The 20,254-nt window shown below is 54.8% G+C and overlaps 1 long non-coding RNA gene across 2 annotated transcripts in view; it reads left to right on the top strand.

The window, feature by feature from the left end:
- Window positions 1-11,983, top strand: part of LOC308553323 — a 17,471-nt gene extending 5,488 nt beyond the window's left edge. Inside the window, exons 2-4 of one of the 2 annotated variants that reach the window (XR_013998226.1) lie at window positions 9,328-9,534; window positions 10,042-10,236; window positions 11,665-11,983. This is a non-coding gene — a long non-coding RNA (uncharacterized lncRNA). Of the gene's footprint in view, window positions 1-9,327; window positions 9,535-10,041; window positions 10,237-10,477; window positions 10,680-11,664 lie in introns of those variants that run through there. The other variant, XR_013998227.1, reaches the window with a different exon arrangement.
- The last annotated feature ends 8,271 nt before the right edge of the window (window positions 11,984-20,254 follow it).

Genomic DNA, 20,254 nt, shown 5'->3' on the forward strand with positions numbered 1-20,254 from the left:
ACCTTGGAGCTGCAGTCTGGCCCCCCAAGTGCCTGGCTACCTTGTCCCTTCCTCCCTGTCTGCACGGCTTCTCCCCGCTTCACCCTCATGGTCACCAGTAAGGGAGGCAGTACATGGTACGTGCTCATTTTACAGATGGGGAAACTGAGACTCAGAGAGGGTAAGGGACCAGGTTACTCGTCAGAGATTACCTGGGTTCAAAGTCCCACTCTACCACTTATTCGATCATGACCTTGAGCAAGTGACTCCACTTTTCTGAGCCTCAGTTTGCTCTTTGTTAAACGGATAACAATGGCAATTAGCACATGGAGGCAAATGAGTATTGCATCCCTAGTGTTAGAAGATGAAATAAACAATCCACAAATGCTGGCTATCAGGATGATCAGTGTCATTACTACGGGCGTGGGCCTGCACACACACACACACACACACACACACACACACACACACGCAGTGAACTCCAAAGGCAGCTCTAGGAGAGGAGCCCAAGGCTGGGAAAGCCAGGCACATCCCCTGGGGTGAGGGGGTGTCCTCACATTGAGCCCCTACCCTGGGAGGCTCTGGCCACTGTGGCTATGAGTACCAAGGAGGCAGGAGAGGCCCCAGGAAGGCAGGCAGACAGACAGACTGATTGACGGACCCCCAGACCTAGGACAGCCTGGGGGAGCCCACCTCATGGCCTCTGCAGCCTTGGCCTTGTGTCCTGTATACAAAGGCAAGGGAAGCGCAGTGTTTGTTTTCCTGGGCCAAGCGATGCGTTTTAGTTCCTCCAGTCTCCAGACAAGGAAGGGGATGTTTGGACGGGGCAGCTCAGATCTACCTGTCCTGGAGGCTGGCTGGAAATGGAGCCAAGCCCCCCAGGGTGAGGGGAGCTGGGCCACTTGGCCCTGGGAAATGACCCCACCAGAATTTTGTGAGAAAGCTCATTCCCGGTGCACCCTTTGCTGCTCGCCTGCTGGGCCTCGGGGGCTCTGATGATGGTGACAACCCCATTTACAGGGCATTCACCCTGGGCCACGTGCTTTACCTGAACTGACCACAATGAGGGAGGTACAGCAATTATTCCCATTTTATCTACTGCGGACCAAGGCTAGCCGAGTCCTTACCCCTTTCCCGGAGCCATGGTCCTCTTACAGCGTTCATACCTGAGGACGGGGCACTGAGGCTCGGAGAGGGATACTGGCTTGTCCAGCATCACCCAACAAGGAACTGGCAATGCCAGGATTTGAATCAGGGCTGTGATGTCAAACCTACACTTTTGCCATCTCCCTGTTACATGATACCTCCCGGTGTGGCCTTGATCAGAGCCACCCATCTTTTCATGTCACTTTGCACATAGAAAATTAAACAAGCTAGATGGAGGAAGCTATGCAGGGCTGGAGTCAGTGGGCCCCCAGAACCTGCCCCCACCCCAGGGCGAGAAGCCATTTGCAGCCCCCCTAGATGGGAAGCTGGGCAGGAGATCTGGGTTAGCCAGCCCAGGATGTCCTTCCTGCCCTGTTCTGAGGATTTGACTGGGGACTCTGGGGAGGATGGGCCAGGAGGGAGAGAGGGCCAGGCAGGTAGCAGCAGCCCCTCTGGTGGGGGTCTGGCTAGTACAGCACAGACCCTCAGCAGCTTTTCAGAGGAAGATATTGTAACTGCAGGAAACCTGATGGGCCTGTAAAGGGAAGCCAGACATGGTGTAAATGTCACCAACATTTCATCAATATTCCTAAGAGCAAATGTTTACGTGGCACTCACTGTGTCAGCAGCTCGCTCCAAACCCTACAGGTGTATTAACTCAGGTAAGCCTCACAACGTGCCTATAAGAAAGAGAGGAGCCATTGTACAGATGGGGGACCCAAGGTCTGGAGCAGCTTTGCAAGGTCCAGGATGACTGAGGACAGAGCTGGGATTTGAACCTGGGCAGCCTGGTGCCAGTGTCACTCTCAGGGCATCTATGCCCATCTGCCAGGCAAAGATGAAAACACAGCTGCCTGGTTCACCTGGGCCCTAGCCTCATGCACCCGCATACTTTGGCTGAGCTCTACCTTGCCTGGGGAGGGCCCTGGGGTGGGTGTTAGGGACCCCTGGCTGAAGGAGCCTCCTCTCACTGTGGCGAGCAGTGACCCACTGTGATGGGCTGATGCTGGACAGGGGACCCTAGAGGCTGCTAAAAAGGAAACGTGGGTGGAAGGTGCAGTGGCCTGCAGCCCTTACAGATAATTCTGTCCTTGCCTTCCTCTCACCCTGCCTCATCCTACCACCCCAGGCCCTCATCTCCTCCCGCCACTATTAGGAAGCTCCCCTTTGGGAGAAGGTCTGACACAGTGTCGATGTTCAAAACCCTGTCCCCGCAGTACAAGCCAAGGGTGTTCAGAGGGTACATCTGAGGTTCAGAGATGTCATGTGACTTGCCCAAGGTCACATAGCGAGTCAGGGGAAGAAATGGGGTGACAGACCTGCCAACTCCAGGGACCCCAGCCTTCCTCTGCTGGGGGGCAGGACCCCAGGGCAGTGGTTCTGGAAGTATTTTTGGTAGAGACGGAGGGAAGGAGGTGGGAGGAGAGAAGGGGGTCTGGATGAGGCTAGGGTTCACAAGGACTAGTGGATGGCTTCTTTTTACCCTAAAACACACCTTGTACTGTTCCCAGAGCACCCTTCACACTCCTCTCCAACTCAGGTCTCACCCACTTCCTCACCACTCCTGCCTGCCCACTGCAGAGCTTTCCCTGGGATGAGTTGCCAAAAGTAGCAGTTGTCCTTTCCCATCACTGCCTGGAGGCCACTTGAAGATGTTTCCATGTCCTGGGTATACCTTAGGTCCCCATCAGGACTGTGAGCTTCTCCAGGGCATGGGCCGGGGGCCTGGGCAAAGGTTCAGATTCATGGACAAGGATCCTGGCTTTGAAACCCCACAGGCCTGGCTTTGAGACCCTGCCCTGCCAGTTTCTGGTTGTGTCCTTGGGTAGGGCATTGACCTCTCTGGGCCTCAGCTTCCCCACCTGTAAATGGGATGGCCACATTTGCCTTGCAGGGATGCCATAAGGATGGGATGTGAGGACAGGCCTAGGCACCAGAGCAGTGCCTAGCACAGTCCGGTGCATGGTCTAGATCTACGCTGTTGCTCCAGAGAGTGTGGCCCAATGACCAGCAGCTGCCTCACTTGGGCGCTTGTTAGAAATGCAGTGTTAAGCCTACCTCAGACCTGCTGAGTTGAATCTGCATTTTAAGAAGAATCCCAGAGCCTCATGTGCATGGTAGAGAAGCACTGATCCAAAGGGTAGGTCACAAAGGGTTATGATTTCACGGGGCTCTAACTACTAATACATCAGCTCCTGAGCCACCTGACAATCCAGGCAGAGCGAACTATATCCCCATTTTACAGACAAGAAAACTGAGTCCTGGAGAGATCATTTGACTTCCCTAATCCACATGATCAGAAGGTGGCTGAGGCAGATGTGAACCAGTGTCATGGGTGTCAGAGCCACACCTCCGGGAGCAGTCATCCCCGGCACTTGTGCTGGGCCCAAGACCTCAGTGTCCTCATCTGTAGAATGGGGCCCCAACACCATCCTGGGGCACAACACCAGGATGTGCAGACGTGCCCTGCATGGTACTCCGGGGCTGTCCTCACACAGAATTGGGTCTTATGTTGCCAGCTCACCTCTCTGAGCCCCCTGTGCTTAGGGAGCTTACAGGCTGAGGCAGGCAGGTGGAAGACGGACAGAAAGACTGAGACACTGTACAAAGGCCCTTGGACGGTGCTTACGTCAGTCAATAAGCAAACAGAGGGCAGCCCAGGGGGGTGACTAACCATCTTAACAGTTACACCACAGCGGTGGGCGCAACGTTCCTTGGGTAAAGATGCGCCCCCTGGTCATTGGGGCACATCCCTGCTGATGCCACTGAGGCTGGCATTGTCATTGATGGTCCCAGGTAGGAGCACAAGGCCCAAGGCAGCTGGGTGGCCCTCGTCTCACTTCGTCCCCTCTTCCCTTCCCCCGTCTCCTCCAGGCTCATGACATCTCCTTCATTCTTGGATGAGAACAGCGCGGAGGAACCCACAGTTCCCCACCAACCTCCACCGCGTCCCAGCCCTTTGACCCTGGGCCAGTCCCTGCCCTCTGGGCCATAGACAAGGATAACTCTGGAACCTACCACATTTGGTGATAAGATTGATCTTGTGACAGAATATTGGTGTTTAGCACATAGAGTACTCGGTAGACAGAAGCTGTGGTTCCAGCTTGACCCAGGCCATCCCCATGATTTGCCCAGAGGGAATGTCCCCACCCTTATTACAGACAAGAAGACCGAGTCTCAGAGAAAGAGACTTGCCTAAGATCATCTGCTGGTTAGAGTTGGAGCAAAGTCAAATTTGAACTTAAGTCGCAGGACTCCCAGGACAATGCTCTAGGGGAATGGAAGACCCCCCAAGTCCCACCCACCCAGAGTGAGACCTTTTCTCCTGTGGGGTCTGGAGGGGGTGTTCGGGGATGGGCAAGCGTGTCTGTGCAGCATGGGAACGGGGGGGGGGGGAACACGGTCTGTGGGTATGTGAGCATCTGTGTGTGTCCATGAAAGCACACGGGCTGGGAGGAAAGGAGCAAAAAACCACCCCCGGGCAGCTGAGGCTGGCCCACACAGGGTTGCCCAGGGTGCGGGCGCCTGGGGGCTCCCCTTCCCTGAAGACCACCACAGGGTGCAGGGTGCATCTCGGCCTCCACCCAGCATCTCCCTGTCCACCCTCTCACTGCCCCCAGCTTCTTCCTGTTTTGATGGAAGGAAAAAATTTCAGCTTTTTCCTTCTTTATTTTTCCAGACGGGTGACTCGCTCGGGAAAGGAATTCCCCCCTCCCCAAACCATCATAGTACCTATGTATCGATGCCATGGATCCAGGCCCATCCTGTTGTGCTGAGAGAGCCACGGTTATTTTTGGGTGCTTTACGGGGGTGGTACCCCAGGGGAGGGCACGTGGGGGGCGCTCAGCTGCCTTCTCCCAGTCGGAATCCCCCCTCCCAGGTTCCTCCCTACCCCCACCTCATCCTCCCTGCCCGGTGCTGGGAGGAGGGAAGGAAGCCAGGGTATAAATAACTCAGGTGGTTACTCAGCTCCTGAGAACATGATAACATGAGTCATGGTGTGAAATCCAGAGGAGCAGTGAGCAGCCTCCGGCCACCCGCCCGGGGCCAGGCAGTGAGGCTGCGGGGAGAGGAGATCTGGCGCCTGGGGACGCAGTGGGCAGGCCCAGGAGGGCAGGCGAAGCTGCTGCCCATGAAGGCCTCGGACCAGCCTCTTCCCAGCTCTGACCCTCCGGTTATTCACCCCTGATGGGCTGGGGTGGGGGAGGGGCTGGCTTCATTCTCAAGGCCCTTCCTGAGCTAGGGAGAGGCAGGGGACACCCTCTGAGCATCGTTGGTCCTCTCCCTCTGCCTGTCACAGGTCAATAGGAAGAGAAGGTCTGTTGGAACTTCTGGTCCTCTCCCCCATCTTCAAGGCAGGTGGCCCCAAAAGTTCCCTGAGCATCGGTGGGATTTGCAGGATGGGAGGTAGGGGCTTGAACAGGAGCATGCATTTCCTGGACACTTGGCCTGCTGAGCCTGTCCACACCAGGGTTGCCCTGAATTGGGGACAGTCATCACCCTTCTTTAGCGGCCTGGTCGCAGTGCAGGCATGAGGTGTGGGTGCAGAAACAGGATTCCCGCAGGAATCACTGGCCTAGCCCTTGTCAGTCCAGGCAGCTAGGCTGGGCTGCTGGCTCGGTCCCAGGCTCTGGTAGGCCAGGGTCCGAAGGCACCCTCAGCCCCTGCATGCTCACCCAAGAAAATCCTCAGCTTCGGGCTCATCTCCAGAGCAGGGCAGGCCTGGACCCTGGGTTGCCATGGCAACAGGTTCTAGAGCCTGAGCAGGCAGAGCCACCCTCTGCTGTCACCCAGGCTGCCTGGCCTGGTGGGAGGGCAGTGGGCCAGGGGCACAGCTGACTGCTGCAGACTGAGGCTGGGACTCAGGACACTGTGTCTATGCCGCCTTCAGCAACTAGCTCCCTGGGTGTGAGCCGCGGGCCCTTGGCCTGTCAAATGGCAGAGCAGAGAGGAGGACAGCTGAGCGGTTGCTATCCACCCAGAGCCCCCCATCTGGGAGGCATCCTCCTTCCACCTTGAGCCTTAATCCCAAGGGCAGCTCTAGACCCTGCACCACGCCCAAGTTCCACCTGACGACCCTTGGCCTGGGTTCTCCCCTGGCAGGAAGGGGACCACCCCTCCGCTGCCCCCAACCCCTTCGTGCCCAGACAACGTGGCATGGCTCAGACCCAGCCATTCAGTGGACATCTGCCCCCTGGCCCCTCACAACAATGGGGACTCCAAGAATATTGTCGGGCCTGAGCTGAATCAAATGCTCCTCTGATTTTCCACTTCCTGCCCCTGCTGCCCTCCTTTCAAGGCGATGAGGTCACCCCGGAATCACCACCTCAGCAGCCAGACCCAGGGGGTTTCCAGGTCTAGGGCTGGTCTCCTGCTCTTGGGGAACTGGCCACGAGGGAACCAGGGTCATGGATTTTCCCTCCCTCCCTCCCTGCCCTGCCCTGCCAGCCCCTTGGCTGCTGCATCCAGAGCTGAGTCCCCAAGAACTTGACCACTAGCCTGGGTAGGGGAGGCCACAGAGGGAAGGAGGGAGCATCAAGCACCCGTGGAAAAAGCGCAGGTTGAAGAACCAGGGACCTGGGCAATTGGGAAAAACAGCCAAGCCTCGCAGGCATCCATTTAAAACCGATTTACTGAGGGCTGCTGCATGCTGGGCCCACCCCTGGGCAAAAAGCCCGACCACGACCTCCATGAGTAGACAGTCTAGAGGAAGAAGGACAATCAGCGAGTAAACAATAAGTGACGGAGATCATTTTAGTCATGACAAATGTTCTGAAGGAAATAGATCAGAGAGATCACAAAACCTGGTGGGGCAGAGGACCCTGGTCCAGGGAAGGGTCAAGGAAGGCCTCTCTGAGAGGTGACATTTGAGCTGTCTTGGATGACCAGAAAGAACTATTCGCAGGTCTGGGTGGGGCTGAGCCATCTAGGCCAGAGAGGGGTCAAGGACAGGTGCCCAGCAGAGAAGAGACTTGTCTGGCTTGGGGCCATCAGGAGGCTGGGACACCACTCCCAGGAGGCCCAGGGGTCCTGAGGCAGCCTACTCTAGGTGAGAGGTGGTCCCTCCCCAGGGCAATGAGCAGGGGAGCCAGTGCCTGGAGCACACATTTCAAAAGATCTGTTGGCTGCTGTGTAGGGAGACCAGGGAGGAGACCAAAGTCACAACACCTTGGGATAATAGAAACTGTTTGCTAGAGGGCTTCTTCAAGACTGACCCCCTTCACTCCTCTCCCGAGCCTCTGAGGCCCAGAGACGTCATAGGTCTTGCCCAAGGTCACACAGGGAGGCAGAGCTTTGCCTGGAAAACCTTTTACAGCAGGTGGTAAGAGAAACCTTGCACCTGAAAAGGATGTGTCTTTTGAAGAACACATGTCTGAGACACTGCCCTGGGCCCAGTCCCCTGTTCTGAAGGTTGCACTGTCACCCTAGCCCGGGCTCCTGTTGGGGTGGGGGGGAGCAGACGGGGGATGCACAGTCCCTAGGGGATGGGTGGGGGTCTGCCCTGGGTCTGGCCTGGCTCCTCCCACATCCTGTGGACAGGTGTTCTGACCCTGGACCCTTCCAAATCCTCCCCAGCTGCAACCCTTACCCCCATGCTCCTGCCCTGAGCATTTCCCAGAAGCCCCCGCTCTCCTGCTCTGCCAAGAATCTCGGATTGGCAGGGAGTTGCGGGGGGCCTCTGGAATGTCGCTTTCCGGTGCCAGCACCACTGTGCCAACCTTGGCAGAGGCCTCGGGGGCGGATGGGGGATCACCGGATCTTGTCTGGAATGGGGAGGCTGGCAGCCATGAGCCACGGGGGGAGGGCTGGCCTGCCTGCCTCATCTCAGGTGGGGGACATCCTGTACTAGAGCTGCCCTGACTACTGGCTTGCTCTCTCTACTCACCATCCCTCCAGAAGTGGGGGAGCTGGTTCCCTAGCAACAGTGCTCCCCATCACACTCTTCCCTCCTGCTGCCCACACCCACTGATGCCTCTAGGTTTACACTTGAACCCTGTTGGGGAAGGGGGGAGGCAGTGCTCTATGTTAGAGATTCATATTAACCCTTCAGACTCTGGGTGTAAAAGAAAGAGCTTTGGGCTGATCTGGGTTCAAATCCCAACTCAACAGTGACTGCCTCTCTGGGCCTCAGTTTCCTCATCCACAAAATGGAGACAATCTACTGTGCCAGGACTTGGTGTGAGATTTTAATAAGATCACACACACACACACACACACACACACACACACACACACAGGCCCTGGCTGTTTCCCTCCGTCTTCCCACTCCCACTTGGTTTTCCCATCCCTGTCCGCATAGGGGAATTGGAAAACCTCTTCCCTCTGCTGGCCCCGGGAGAGCCTGGGACAGGAGCAGGGGGAGGTGCAGCACTGGAGTGATGAGGGGCAGTGGGGTACCTGGCTATGATTCTCACTCAGGAGTCAGACAGACCTAGGTTCGAGCCCTGGCTCCTCCACTGACCAGCTGTGTGACCTTTGGCAAGTTACTAAACCACTCTGAGCCTTAATTTCCTCATTTGTCTAATGGTAATAATAACAGTGCCTTCCCCACTGGAGTTGTTAGGACATAGCTATTATCATCAGCATTATCAGCTGGTGGGAAAAAGAGGGTATTGGGGGGAGCTGCATTTCCTGCAGTGGCCCCAAAATGTTGGAAGCTTCTGGTGAGGGTTAGGAGCAGCTGTGAGTGGCCAGAGTGAGGAGAAAGCAGCCGAAGGCAGCCGGCACCCAGACACCCACAGCTCATGCCTCTCGTGGCAGGAAAAGCTGAGGTGCTGGCGATTCTCTGGGGACCCTCCACGCTCCCAGCTATGCTAGTGGAGGAGCTGGGTGAGGCCTCCTTTTGCAGCGAGATGCAGCACCCAGGCCAAGATGCCTTTATTTTTAAACCTGAGAACAATGCCTGGCCCGCACGGCATGGCCGCAGCAGAGGACAGAGAGGGCGTGGATGGGCTGGGAGCCACATTCTGGGCCAGCACGCCTCACCTTCAGGCAGGTGCAAGGGGACAGAGCCTGCTTTCCCTCAGGGAGTCCCGATTCCAGAGTCATCTGCAGTCCCTGTCCCCCTGGCTGGAACAAGCCCACCCGTCACAGCATGAATGAGGCATACCTGCTGTGCTCAGGCCCCCACAGGGGCCAGTCCCAGGAGTGGCCTCAGGACCCAGGTCACCTGGCCTTCAGTCTCTGTCTTCACCCCCACAGTCCCCAAGACTAGGCTGAGCGCCGCGCCTCCCAGGAGGCTCCCGCCCCGCCCAGCGCTGAGATGCACTGTCGCCCACCCATGCTTCTCGCTCGCAGCTCTCCAGAAAGGTCCCGGGTTTGTGCAGCAGGGGATCTGCACCTGGTGGTGACCAGGGGCTCAACACTTCCAAAGGGCAGGTTGAAGCAGATGGACCAGGAGTCAGGGAGGTGAGTCCAGTCCTCGTTCTGCTGTTCACCCCTGTAAGACCTGGAGCCAGACCCATCCCGTCCTTCCTCCCTCAGTTTCCCCTTCTGTAAATCAATTGACCCACCCTGCTCCCATCTTAGGGTGGGAGGGGGCTTTGTAAGCTCTGAGGTGCTGAGCACATGTGGGGCACAGGGCCTCTGGATGGGTAGGAGACTTTGGAAACAGGTGTCCAATGCATGGTGGTGTCTATGGAGAGCCACAGACACTAGCCCCAGGGCCAGACGGCCTGGCTTCAGATCCTGGCTCTCCGCTGTCAGGCTCAGACTTTGGGCACCTGTCCTTGGCACCTCTCTTTTCCCATTTGTAACCTGGGATCATGAGAGAACCTGCCTCGTAGGGCTGTTGGGGAGACTGAGAGAGAATGCACAGAGTAAGAGCTCAGCAAGCATTCGCTCCCGCTGCGGTGCAGCAGAGCCGAGGGCGTGTGAGCTGCGTGTGCACCAGCCGGTACGTGTTTGTGCCCACAGGCTCTGCTCTAAGAGAGTGTGGAAGCCATAGGATTTGTGTGAAAGGAAACGAGCGCCCAAACTGGGCTATGGACTTGCACTCGGACCAGAGCCCCATGTCAGTGTGTGTGCCCTGGTGTCTGAGGAGAACATGTGTCCCCAGGCCCAGATCACAAGGACCGGAACCAGCTGGAGTCCCTGCACCCTGACATTGAGGTAGGAGCACAGGTGTGTCCATGTGTCTCCTCCCTCTGTCATCTCCTCCTGCTGGGACAGGAAGCACCAGCCCCCCCCCCCCGAGCCTGGCCCCCCTTCAGGCTGCTGGGGAACTGCTTCAGATGGATACCTCTGGGAGGAAACAGGTCGCCTGAAGACCTTGAAATGAGCTTGGCCTCTCCTGTTTCCTGGGCTGCTCTGATTTTCTACAGAGCATCGCTATCTGTTATATTCCCTGTAGGAATTGTGTCTGCCGTCTCCTGCTGCCCTGTGAGAAAGGGTATTTTGTCCATTTTGTCTACTGCTGTGCCTAGAACAGTGCCAGGTACACAGTAGGTACTCAACAAGAACTTGGATGGCTGAGGAGTCTGGGAAGCTTTTGTTGTTGTGATCTTCATCAAGGTGTTGTGTACTCACAATAAAAGTCACCAGTTATCAAACTCAGTGCATGCGGTTATATAACCTCTGCTTCGATCAGGACATAGAACACTTTTGTCACCCTGAAAGTTCATTCCTGCCCCTTCCCCCCAGCTCCTGGCAGCCACTGGCCTGCCTGCCAATACTGCAGTGTTGTCCTTTCTAGAATCCATGCCTGTATCTGAGGGGATCACGCAGGCAGCCATATGGGCCCTGGAGAGGAGGGCAGGGAGGATGGAGGGCCCCTGCAGGTCGGAGGTGATGGTGACAGGAAAGGTGAAGGGGGCACCTGAGGACTGGGTTTGAGAGAAAGCCTCAGGAGCAGGTGAGCATCTGGTTCAGGAGGACATGGCCGGACTTCCTGAAGGAGCAGCTGGCTGGCAGCTGAGTGCTCCTTGTGGCTTGGTTGGGAGCAAGATGCATTCACAGGCACAAGAGTTCATGGGTGTGCGCACACAGGCACACCTGTACATACGCATGGCCACAGGCACATACACACACACACACAGGAGGAGGGCAGCCCAGGCCCAGGCCCAGGCCCAGGCAGGTGGCGCAAATTTAGCACAGCCCTGCAGGCACAGCCGCTCCGCACCTGCTTCTGTCTTCTCTGTGGAGGAGACCCTCCGGGCTGCAGGGTGTGGAGGCGCACAGTTGGCGGGAAGTGGGGAGGGGAAGCTCAAGTTCACCGAGCCTGTCACAGTCAGAGGCAGACTCCTGTGCAATCCCAACCTTAGACTGTAGCTGCTATTTGCTCTCTCTTACAAATGAGGAAACGGAGGCGTGAGGAGGCTGAGCAATTTGGTCACATTATGCAGTGACAACACTCAAATTGGCTTTTTCAATCAGTGACAGGTTGCATTTCCCAGAGAGGACCACAGCCATATTTTTCATCCCACTCATTCTTATAGTGGGACACTGGTGCTCCTCCCATGGAGATGTGCTTCTCCCGTGTTTCCTCTTCTTGAATCTGGGTAGACTTGAACTTGCAAAAGCAATGTTCTGGCTTTTCAGCTAGGTCACAAAATGCAATGTTGCTTCTGCATGGTTCTCCTGGGACACTGGCCTCTGCAGCTCTGAGCCGCCATGCTGTGAGGAAGCCCAACCAGCTCACAGGGAGAGAACAAATGGAGAGGCCCTAAGGAAGAGCACAGGAAGTGGAGAAAGACGCCCGCCAGCACCTACTGCTCCTACCCTGCTATTCTAGCTCCAACCACTGACTGCAACGCATGAAAGACCCCCAAGCCAGACCAGCCAGCCAAGTTCATCCCTAACTTCCGACCCACAGAAACTATGAGAAATAATAAAATTATTCTTGTTGTTTTAGGCTACTAAGTTTTGGGTTGGTTTGTTACACAGCAGTAGTTCATTGGAACCTGACCCATTGCAAATTTTGTCTAACTGATGTTCAAAAATAATCCAGAATCCAACTGCTTCTCACATCTCCACCCACCTCCTTAATCTGGCCATGATTTCTTGCCTGGACAAATGTAGTGGCCTCCTGACTGGTCTCCCTCCTCTTGCACTCCCTGCAGTCTGTTCTCTGCACAGCAGCCAGAGTGACCCTGTGGAGCAGAGACACCTCTGCTCAAAGTCCTCCAGTGGTTTCCATCTCCCTCAAGTCCTGACAGTGACCCACAGGCCCCCCATGGTCTTGGGTTGGCCCCTGCTTACAGCATTTTCAGAATTAAATGAGTTACTGCCCTTAGGAAGGTGCCTGGCACAGGGCAAGTGCTCAGTGCTATGCTGTTCAGGGCCCACTGTGTGCCGGACACTGTGCTTGGATCTCGGGATTTAGTGGTAAACAAGATAAATCAAGCCCTTGTCCCAACTGAACTTATACCCTGAGAGGGGAACAGACAATGGAGGAGTGAGCCAGCAGACACTGAGTGGCAGGCAGTGAGAAGGGCAATAATGAATGTTGGGGGTAGGGAAGATGGAGGGGGAGGGGGTGGTGCAGTTTAGAGGGGGTGGGGGACTTAATCTGAGGAGTGACATTTGAAGAGATGAATGATTAAAAGAAGAAAGCCATTTTGAGGCAGAGGAAACAGCAGGTGCAAAGGCACTGGGGTGGGAATGAGCTGGATGCATTGGAGAAGCGGTAGAAAGGACAGTGGGAAGTGAGTGAGGAAGTGAGCGGTGGGAGCTGAGGTCAGAGCAGCTGGTTGCTGGGTCCACTTCCCTCTCCCCCTTCCGGCTTCTGAGGGACTAGCACTTGCAGATCTGTACCCCCCCTGACCTGAGCCGGGGTGCTGCTCTGCCACCACAGCTCCTGCCTTGTGACCTCAGCCCCACCCAGCCCCCAGCCCCCACTTCCCCTTCCAGTTGTGACCCAGAAAAGCAGCAACCGCATCGTTTTCTCATAGGCACCCCCCTCCCTCAGAGCTCCAGAGTGGAGCAGGGGACAGAGCAGCTGACCCTCCGCCTGTGGCTAACTCCCTTCACACTTCCCATCTGCCTCCCCACCCCCCACCCACCCACTGGCCTGGCCATGTCAGATCCTGACAGTATCCTCTCCCTTTAACCAATCCTGCCAGAAACCATGGGGGTTCCCAAATGCATCAGCCATTCCCCAGGCCCAGAGCGCCCTTTCTTCCCTCCTCCCTCTGACCAAATCTCAGCTGTTATGAGCAGAAGATGCATCTTGCTCCACTCTCTACCCCCAGGGCCAGGCACAGGGCTTGGCACCAAGAGGAATCTTAGTACAGAAATGGATGAGTGAACGCATGAACAGGGAAGTTATTCTGGTACAATCGGCCCATCGTCCACTGGCCTGCGTGCCGAGTGTGTGCTGGGCACAGAAGCCAGGGATGACTGTGACAGACAAATTCACTCGCATTCATGTGCAAAGAGCCCATTCCCCAGATCCAGGGGTCTGGAGCAGCTGGGTCTGACCTTGGGAAGCCACCGGCCTGTGCTGAGCTCCTCGTTTGCCAAAACAGCAGCTGGAAGAGGCTGAATGATCTCAACGCATCACAGTCACAAGTGTGGACTTAAGCCAAACTGCCTGGTTTCAAATACTGGGCCTGCCCCCTCACTAGCTCCGTGACCTTGGGCAAGTTTCTTAACCCCTCTGAGCTCCATTTTGCCATCTATAAGTGCTGAAGAGCACTGGGGCTTGTCCCACAGAATGGTTCTGAGGATTCCCTGTGGCGGGCCCTGCTGGAAACCCAGCCCATGGGGAGCACTGGAGGAGCATTAACCGTAGGGCTAATTAGACCATCATGAGGGCTGAGGTCCTTGATCTGTGTCTACAGGGATGAGACAGGTTTGTGCAAACACACCTACTGCATGTCAGAGCAGGAGGCTGAGTGTCCAGACAGAGATTCTGAGGTGGCTGGTGGCACCAAGGACAGGGGCAACCGTCACCCCCAGGCTGGGAGTATGCAGGCTGCTTGTACACATGACTGCCCTAAAGCCTCCACCCTTTTCCAACTGCTGGACCCTCGGAAGGGTCAAAAGTGCCAGACGGTGCTGAGGGTAACTGAGAGTGATCCCACCATGGCAGACTGGGCTTCCAGAGACCTGCTTGGAGATGTCCCCCCACCCCACACCCCCCCAGGGAATGATGGACTTGAAAACAGGTCGTAGGCAACATGGGAGGTTCTGGAGACTCCGGCCTGCAAGACTGCCTCTCAGATTCCTGGGGCCCTTCCTTGAAAGGCCTGGATGAGATGGCCTTGTTTAAACAGAGAGAGTTTAGGAATCTTAATGATCTCCATGTCCAGAGCCCGTGGCATAGGGAAAGCTGAGCCAGGAAGGCTGAGTGACTCACCCAAGGTCACACAGCAGGGAGGGAAGAGCTGGGACCCAGGACTCTAACCCCCACACGGTGATGTGCTTCTGGAAATCACCCTGTTCCACTTTCCAAAATGAGTCAGGAACATCTGGACCTCTAGGGGCCAAAAATACCCCTGGGGCTCCGTGACAAGGATGCTGACATCTTCCTAAGGTGTCTGATAGCAGAACTGGCCTCCCCAGGAACTGATAATAATGCCATTCACTTCACTCGGTCCGAGTTCCCGAAGACCTTGTAAAGCCACATTCTGGTCCTGTTCTTGCTACACCGCTGTGAAATAGGGGACCAGGCCCTGTGTGACAGGTGATACCACTGACACCCAAAGGGCTAGGGTGACTCACCCAGGGTTACACAGGCAGCCCTGACTCTGACACTCGGGTGGCCAATCCCAAGCCCAGAACCTTTCCTGACACCCAGAGGTGACTTTGACCTTCCTTCTCAGAGACCTAGGCAGATCTTAGACAAGCATGCACTCACTCACACCCCCGGATCCTAAGTCTTCTTTTTTTTTCATGGCTTTACCATCAAAGCAACAATACATCTTTGCTTATGAAGTCTGAAAAATGCAGAAAAGTCAAAATAAGGAAGAAAAATCACCACCCACAGCCCCGCCACCCAGAGACAATCATTGTTAAGGCTTGATGTATTTCCTTCCATAGTTTTTTGTTTGGGGACGTTTTTAAAAAACATAGCTGAGATCATACTGTATATTAAAAGAAAAACCCAAAGCGGTGGTATCCTGCCCTTTGGACTTGCCATTCTATCACGGGCACATTTCGAGGCCGCCTACTCTCCGTAACCCCGTTTCCTTCCCTCTCCTCGGAGTCCCGTTTTTATTGGATGCCTGGTTTTCGTGCAGTGGAAGTTCCATAGTTATTTAGCCGTTTCCTTATTGTCGGGCATCTCAGTTAGTTCCAGCTTTTTGATGTTATAAATAATATGTTTGGGTAGATCTTTCTACAGAAAGTTTTCCTTGTCCATATTTAAGGATAGCTCCACAGCTGGAGTGGAATTACTGGGTCAGTGAGTCATACACGTTTCTGACACACTCAGTCAAATGGCTTTCTGAAGGGCCTGAGCCATTCTACGGATGAGCAAAAAGAGGCCCCGAGGGGCACCACGAACGGTCACTCAGCCATGCCTGAGATCCTTCCTCTGTACCTCACCTCTCTCCATCACCTCTAATCATTCGCTCACTCATTCATTCATTTACTCAAAAGATACGGTGCACCTACTGTGTGCCAGGTGCGGGTCTAGGCCCTGGAGATACTGCAGTGAACAAAACAGACAAACCCCTCCAGGCATTTCCATCCCAGAGACGTGCAGGGAAGGAGCAAACGGGAAGCAGGGCAGGTGCCTCTCACCCACCTCGGCCCGGCTATAAGCAAAGCAGGGCGTCCAGCTGCAGCAAGTACCACTTGCATATCAGAGTCCTGGGCCTCATAAAGCCACATTCTAGTCCAGTTCCATATCAGAGGCCAAAAGGCAGAGGGTGGCATCTGGCAGCCCCATGAGCAGAGTCCTGCCAGTTTTACTTGACCCCAAATTGTTTTCTCAAATTTGGCCTTTCCTTCAAAATTGGGAGATTTCACAGGAGTCTGGATTTATGGCATCCCCTGAACACTACATACCCGGCCGTGCTGGGCCTGATTCTCAGATGGTCCCTGGGCACCAATGCTCAGCATAGGTGCCCCTCTGCCCTGGCCCCGCCTGGCCAGCTCGGCCTTGTGGCCGCCCCTGCCACGCACGTTCAGTCCATGGGCCTTTCTCAACGTGAGCGGGGCTGGAGGGACTCGGTAATAACAACACCGATAGTAACACTGCGATAAGTAACAAGAAGGCAAAGTCACGCAGGCCAAGTGATGGGGCTGTAAGTGACAGAGGCAGGCATTCGTTCACCACATTCCTCAACCTCTCCATCTGTGCCTCAGTTTCCTCACCTCTAAAACAGACTGTAATAGCGTGCTTCGCTCCCAGTCACTGTGAGACTCAGCTGGAACAGGCCTGGCATGGACACCCCAGCAAGTGTTCACTCTTATCATGAATGAACGGAGAGGGCACACCCATGGGGTCATAGGCTCCCTGGGGGCGTAGAGAGCCTCAACCCACTCTCCCACTTTACAGCTGAGGAAACTGAGCCCAGACAGGGAGGAGGACATGTCTAAACAAGAGCCCCTTACTCCTACCCCAGTTACTACCACTAGCTGCCCTTGGTCCTGGATTCTGGGTCCTGGGTCCTGGATCCTGGGTCCTGGGTCCTGGGTCCTGGGTCCTGGGTCCTGGGTCCTGGGTCCTGGGTCCTGGGTCTTGGGTCCTGGGTCCTGGGTCCTAGGTCCTGCATCCATCCCCCCAGAAGGAGTTTCTAATAAGAAGAGACTCAGTGACCCATGGGTGAGTAGTCCCCAGCCTGGCCCCTGTCCTTAAAGGGTCACCGAGCGTCTTCTGTCCTGGGCCCAGCCAGGACCTGCTCCCTGAGCATTCACCTCTCTGGGAAGGAACTTTCCCCCCAGAGACCTCCTCCCCTAGCCCTGGAGGGAGGGGATGGCTTCCTGGCCTGAACAATGGGGCCGGGATGTCCCTTTGCCTCTGGCATGCAGGGGCGTGGGACATCTGATGAGGATGCCATTGCCATTCAGGGAGCACAGGAATGTGGAGATGGAGGCAGGAGGCCCGAGCTGGAGGCAGCAGCACCATTGGGGAGCACTCCCCGGGCTTGTTCCTGTGACAAGGAGCTCCACCTCACGTGTCTCAGTTTCCCCACCTATAAAATGGAGAACAAGAACATCTACCCCATAAGGTAGTTGTGAAGTTAACCCAATCCTTTCTGTAAAGGGCCTAACTCCAACCGGATGGGATCAGAATTCACACGGGGCAGTGAGGATAGCGGCTACACCCACACACTCAGCCCAAGCAACCTGGGTGAGAATCCCACTCTGCCTCTTCCAGCTGTGTGGCCTTGGGCAGGTCACTTAACCTCTCTGTGCCTTAGTTTTCTCATCTGTAGAATGGGAATAAGAATAGTGCCTTTGCAGAGAGGTGATTGGAGGTTACTGAGTTAACTGTGTAAAGTGCTTACAGAACACCCCGGCCCTAAGTGCTCATCACCAGCAGTACCTCCTTATCTCCCGTATGAGTTTCCTGTGGCTGCTGTAACAAATGCCCACAAACCTGGTGACTTCAAACAACACGGTTTTGGAGATCCAGATGTCGGCAGGGCGGTGTTCCTTCTGGAGGCTCCAGGGGACAGTTGGTTTCCTGGCCTTTTCCTGCTTCTGGAGGCCCCTGCATTCCTGCGCTTGTTCCATCTTCAAAGCCAGCAATGCAGCTGACGATCTCTGCTTCTGTCGTCTCATCTCCTCTCTGACTCTGACCCTCTTCCCTCCCTCTATTTTTTTTTCTACTTTTTATTTAGAACTCACCTTAGCTTTCTAGACGTTATGAAGATAATTCAGAGTTCCCATGACCTCGTCACCCAGATTCCCCTCATCTAACGTAACTGTGCTACATTTATCAAAGTGAACACACTAACACTGATACTACCTTGTAAACTACAGGCTTCATTCAGATGTCACCAGCTCTGCCACTGAGGTCCTTTTCCTGTTCCAGAATCTGTCCCGGACCCCACATGACATTTGGTCGTCGTCACCTTAGTTCCTTCTATCTGTGATGTTCCTCACTCTTTTCTGACTTTGACACTTTTGAGGCGTGCTGCTTGGGTATTTGTAAAATATCCATTCATTTGGTGTTTTTAAACAGCTTTATTGAGATGTAATTCACATTCCATACCTCTAAAGTATACAGTTTCAAGTACAATTCAATGCTTTGGGGTTTATTACATTACTAATTTTCTAAAATCCCAGTAAAACATATCTAAGATAACATTTGTCATTTTAACAATTTTTTTTTAACCCTCACCTGATATTTTTTCCACTGTTTTTCAGAGAGAGTTGGAGGGAGGGAGAGAGAGAGAGAGAAACATTGATGTGAGAGAGACACATCGATTGGTTGCCTCCCGTACGCAGGATCAATCCTGCAACTGAGGTACGTGTCCTTGGCCAGAATTGAACCTGGGACCCTTCAGTCCACAGGCCAATGCTCTAACCACTGAGCCAAACTGGCCAGGGCTCATTTTAACCATTCTTTTAAAATAAATATCTCTTTATTGATTTCAGAGAGAGGAAGGGAGAGAGAGAAATAGAAACATCAATGATGAAAGAGTCATTGATCGGCTGCCTATTGCACGCCCCCGACTGGGGATCAAGCCCCCAAACCAGGCATGTGCCCTGACCCAGAATCAAACCTCGATCTCCTGGATCCTAGGTCAATGCTCAACCTCTGAGCCATGCCGGCCGGGCTCATTTTAATCATTTCTAAGTGTACAATTCAGTTTGTCACCTCCTCTAAAAACCCTTGTGATTACACTGAGCCACCTCAATAATCCAAGCTAATCTCTGTGATTGAGTTCTTAGCTCAATCACATCTGCAAAGTCCCTTCTGCCCTGTAAGGTGACATGGTCACAAATTCCAGCAATTACGGTGTGGCCATCCTTGGGAGGCTGTTATTCTGTCTGCCACACCTTCCTTGGAGCCACCACCTCATACCCAAGATTACCTGTCTGCCCGCTGGCTGGACCTGGGCTCGGGAGAGCAGGGCCTGCTGACCTCATTTGCTGCTATGTCCCCAGTGCCTAGAAGGAGGCCTGGGAAACCTGAATTACATTCACCAGCACTCACTCCAGCCTGAGCACAGGAAATGGCCATTGTAGTAGAAAATGGTCAAAAAGCTCTGGCCGGTGTGGCTCAGTGGTTAGAGTGTCAGCCGCACGCCAAAGGGTTATGGGTTCGATTCCCAGTCAAGGGCATGTACCTGGGTTGCAGGTTTGATCCCCGGCCCTTGCTGAGTGCAAGAGGCAACCAATTGACGTGTCTGTCTCACATCAATGTTTCTCCACCCTCACCCCCCGCCTGCCTCCCTGCCTCCCTTCCACTCTCTCTAAAAATCAATGGAAAAAATATCCTCAAGTGAGGATTAACAAAAAAATTAAATTAAATTTTAAAGTGGTCAAGTGGCAGCAATTTCTTCAGGTCACCCTTAGTGGGCCAGCACGGCATGCAGTCATGGGCACAGAGGAGCCAGCTTCCCCCTCAACTGCCTGAGCAGAACAAGCCACTTCCAATTTCTCACCCATTTTACAGGTAAGAAATTGAGGCCACACCCACACAGGTGTTAGTGGGATCATGGGCTACCCAGGGGACAGGTGGGGGGGCAGTTTGCACCCAAGTTCCTCACCATGACACTGTGGGCATGGCAGTCACCAGGAGGCCTTACAGATTGCTAAAATCTTGAAATACACCTGAAGCAGCTGGTACCTAACCTCTGCCCCAGGCCTCCTAGTGCCCCCCACACTGCTAGGACCTTCCCCAGAGCCCCCAGCCCCCTCCCAAGTCAGTAACTACACAGCCTGTCCCAGCAGGGGGTCTCGGGACCCGCTTCCAGGTCCCTGATCGGCCAGTGCCTGGGCCACACAGGGTGTGAACTATTTTAAATCTCTCCTTGGCTCTGGCACATAGTAAGTGCTCAGTGAGTATGTAGTGAGTGAAGAGGGGACTTGAAAACCCTCGAAGCCCCCTCGCTCCCTTTCCTGTGCTTGGTCCACTCACTCTCATTTCGGTCTCCCTTGTGGCTTCAGAGCTGCAGTGGTGCCCCCCCCATTTCCCGGGGGGCCAGTGGGCATGAGGGGGCAGAACAAGAGAGCTTTGAGACAGCTCTATCTCCGGAGGGAAGTGGAGGAGATAACACAGCTT

The sequence above is a fragment of the Miniopterus schreibersii genome, assembly GCF_964146895.1.
Source record: "Miniopterus schreibersii genome assembly, chromosome: 2".
NCBI classification, from domain to species: Eukaryota; Metazoa; Chordata; class Mammalia; order Chiroptera; family Miniopteridae; genus Miniopterus; species Miniopterus schreibersii.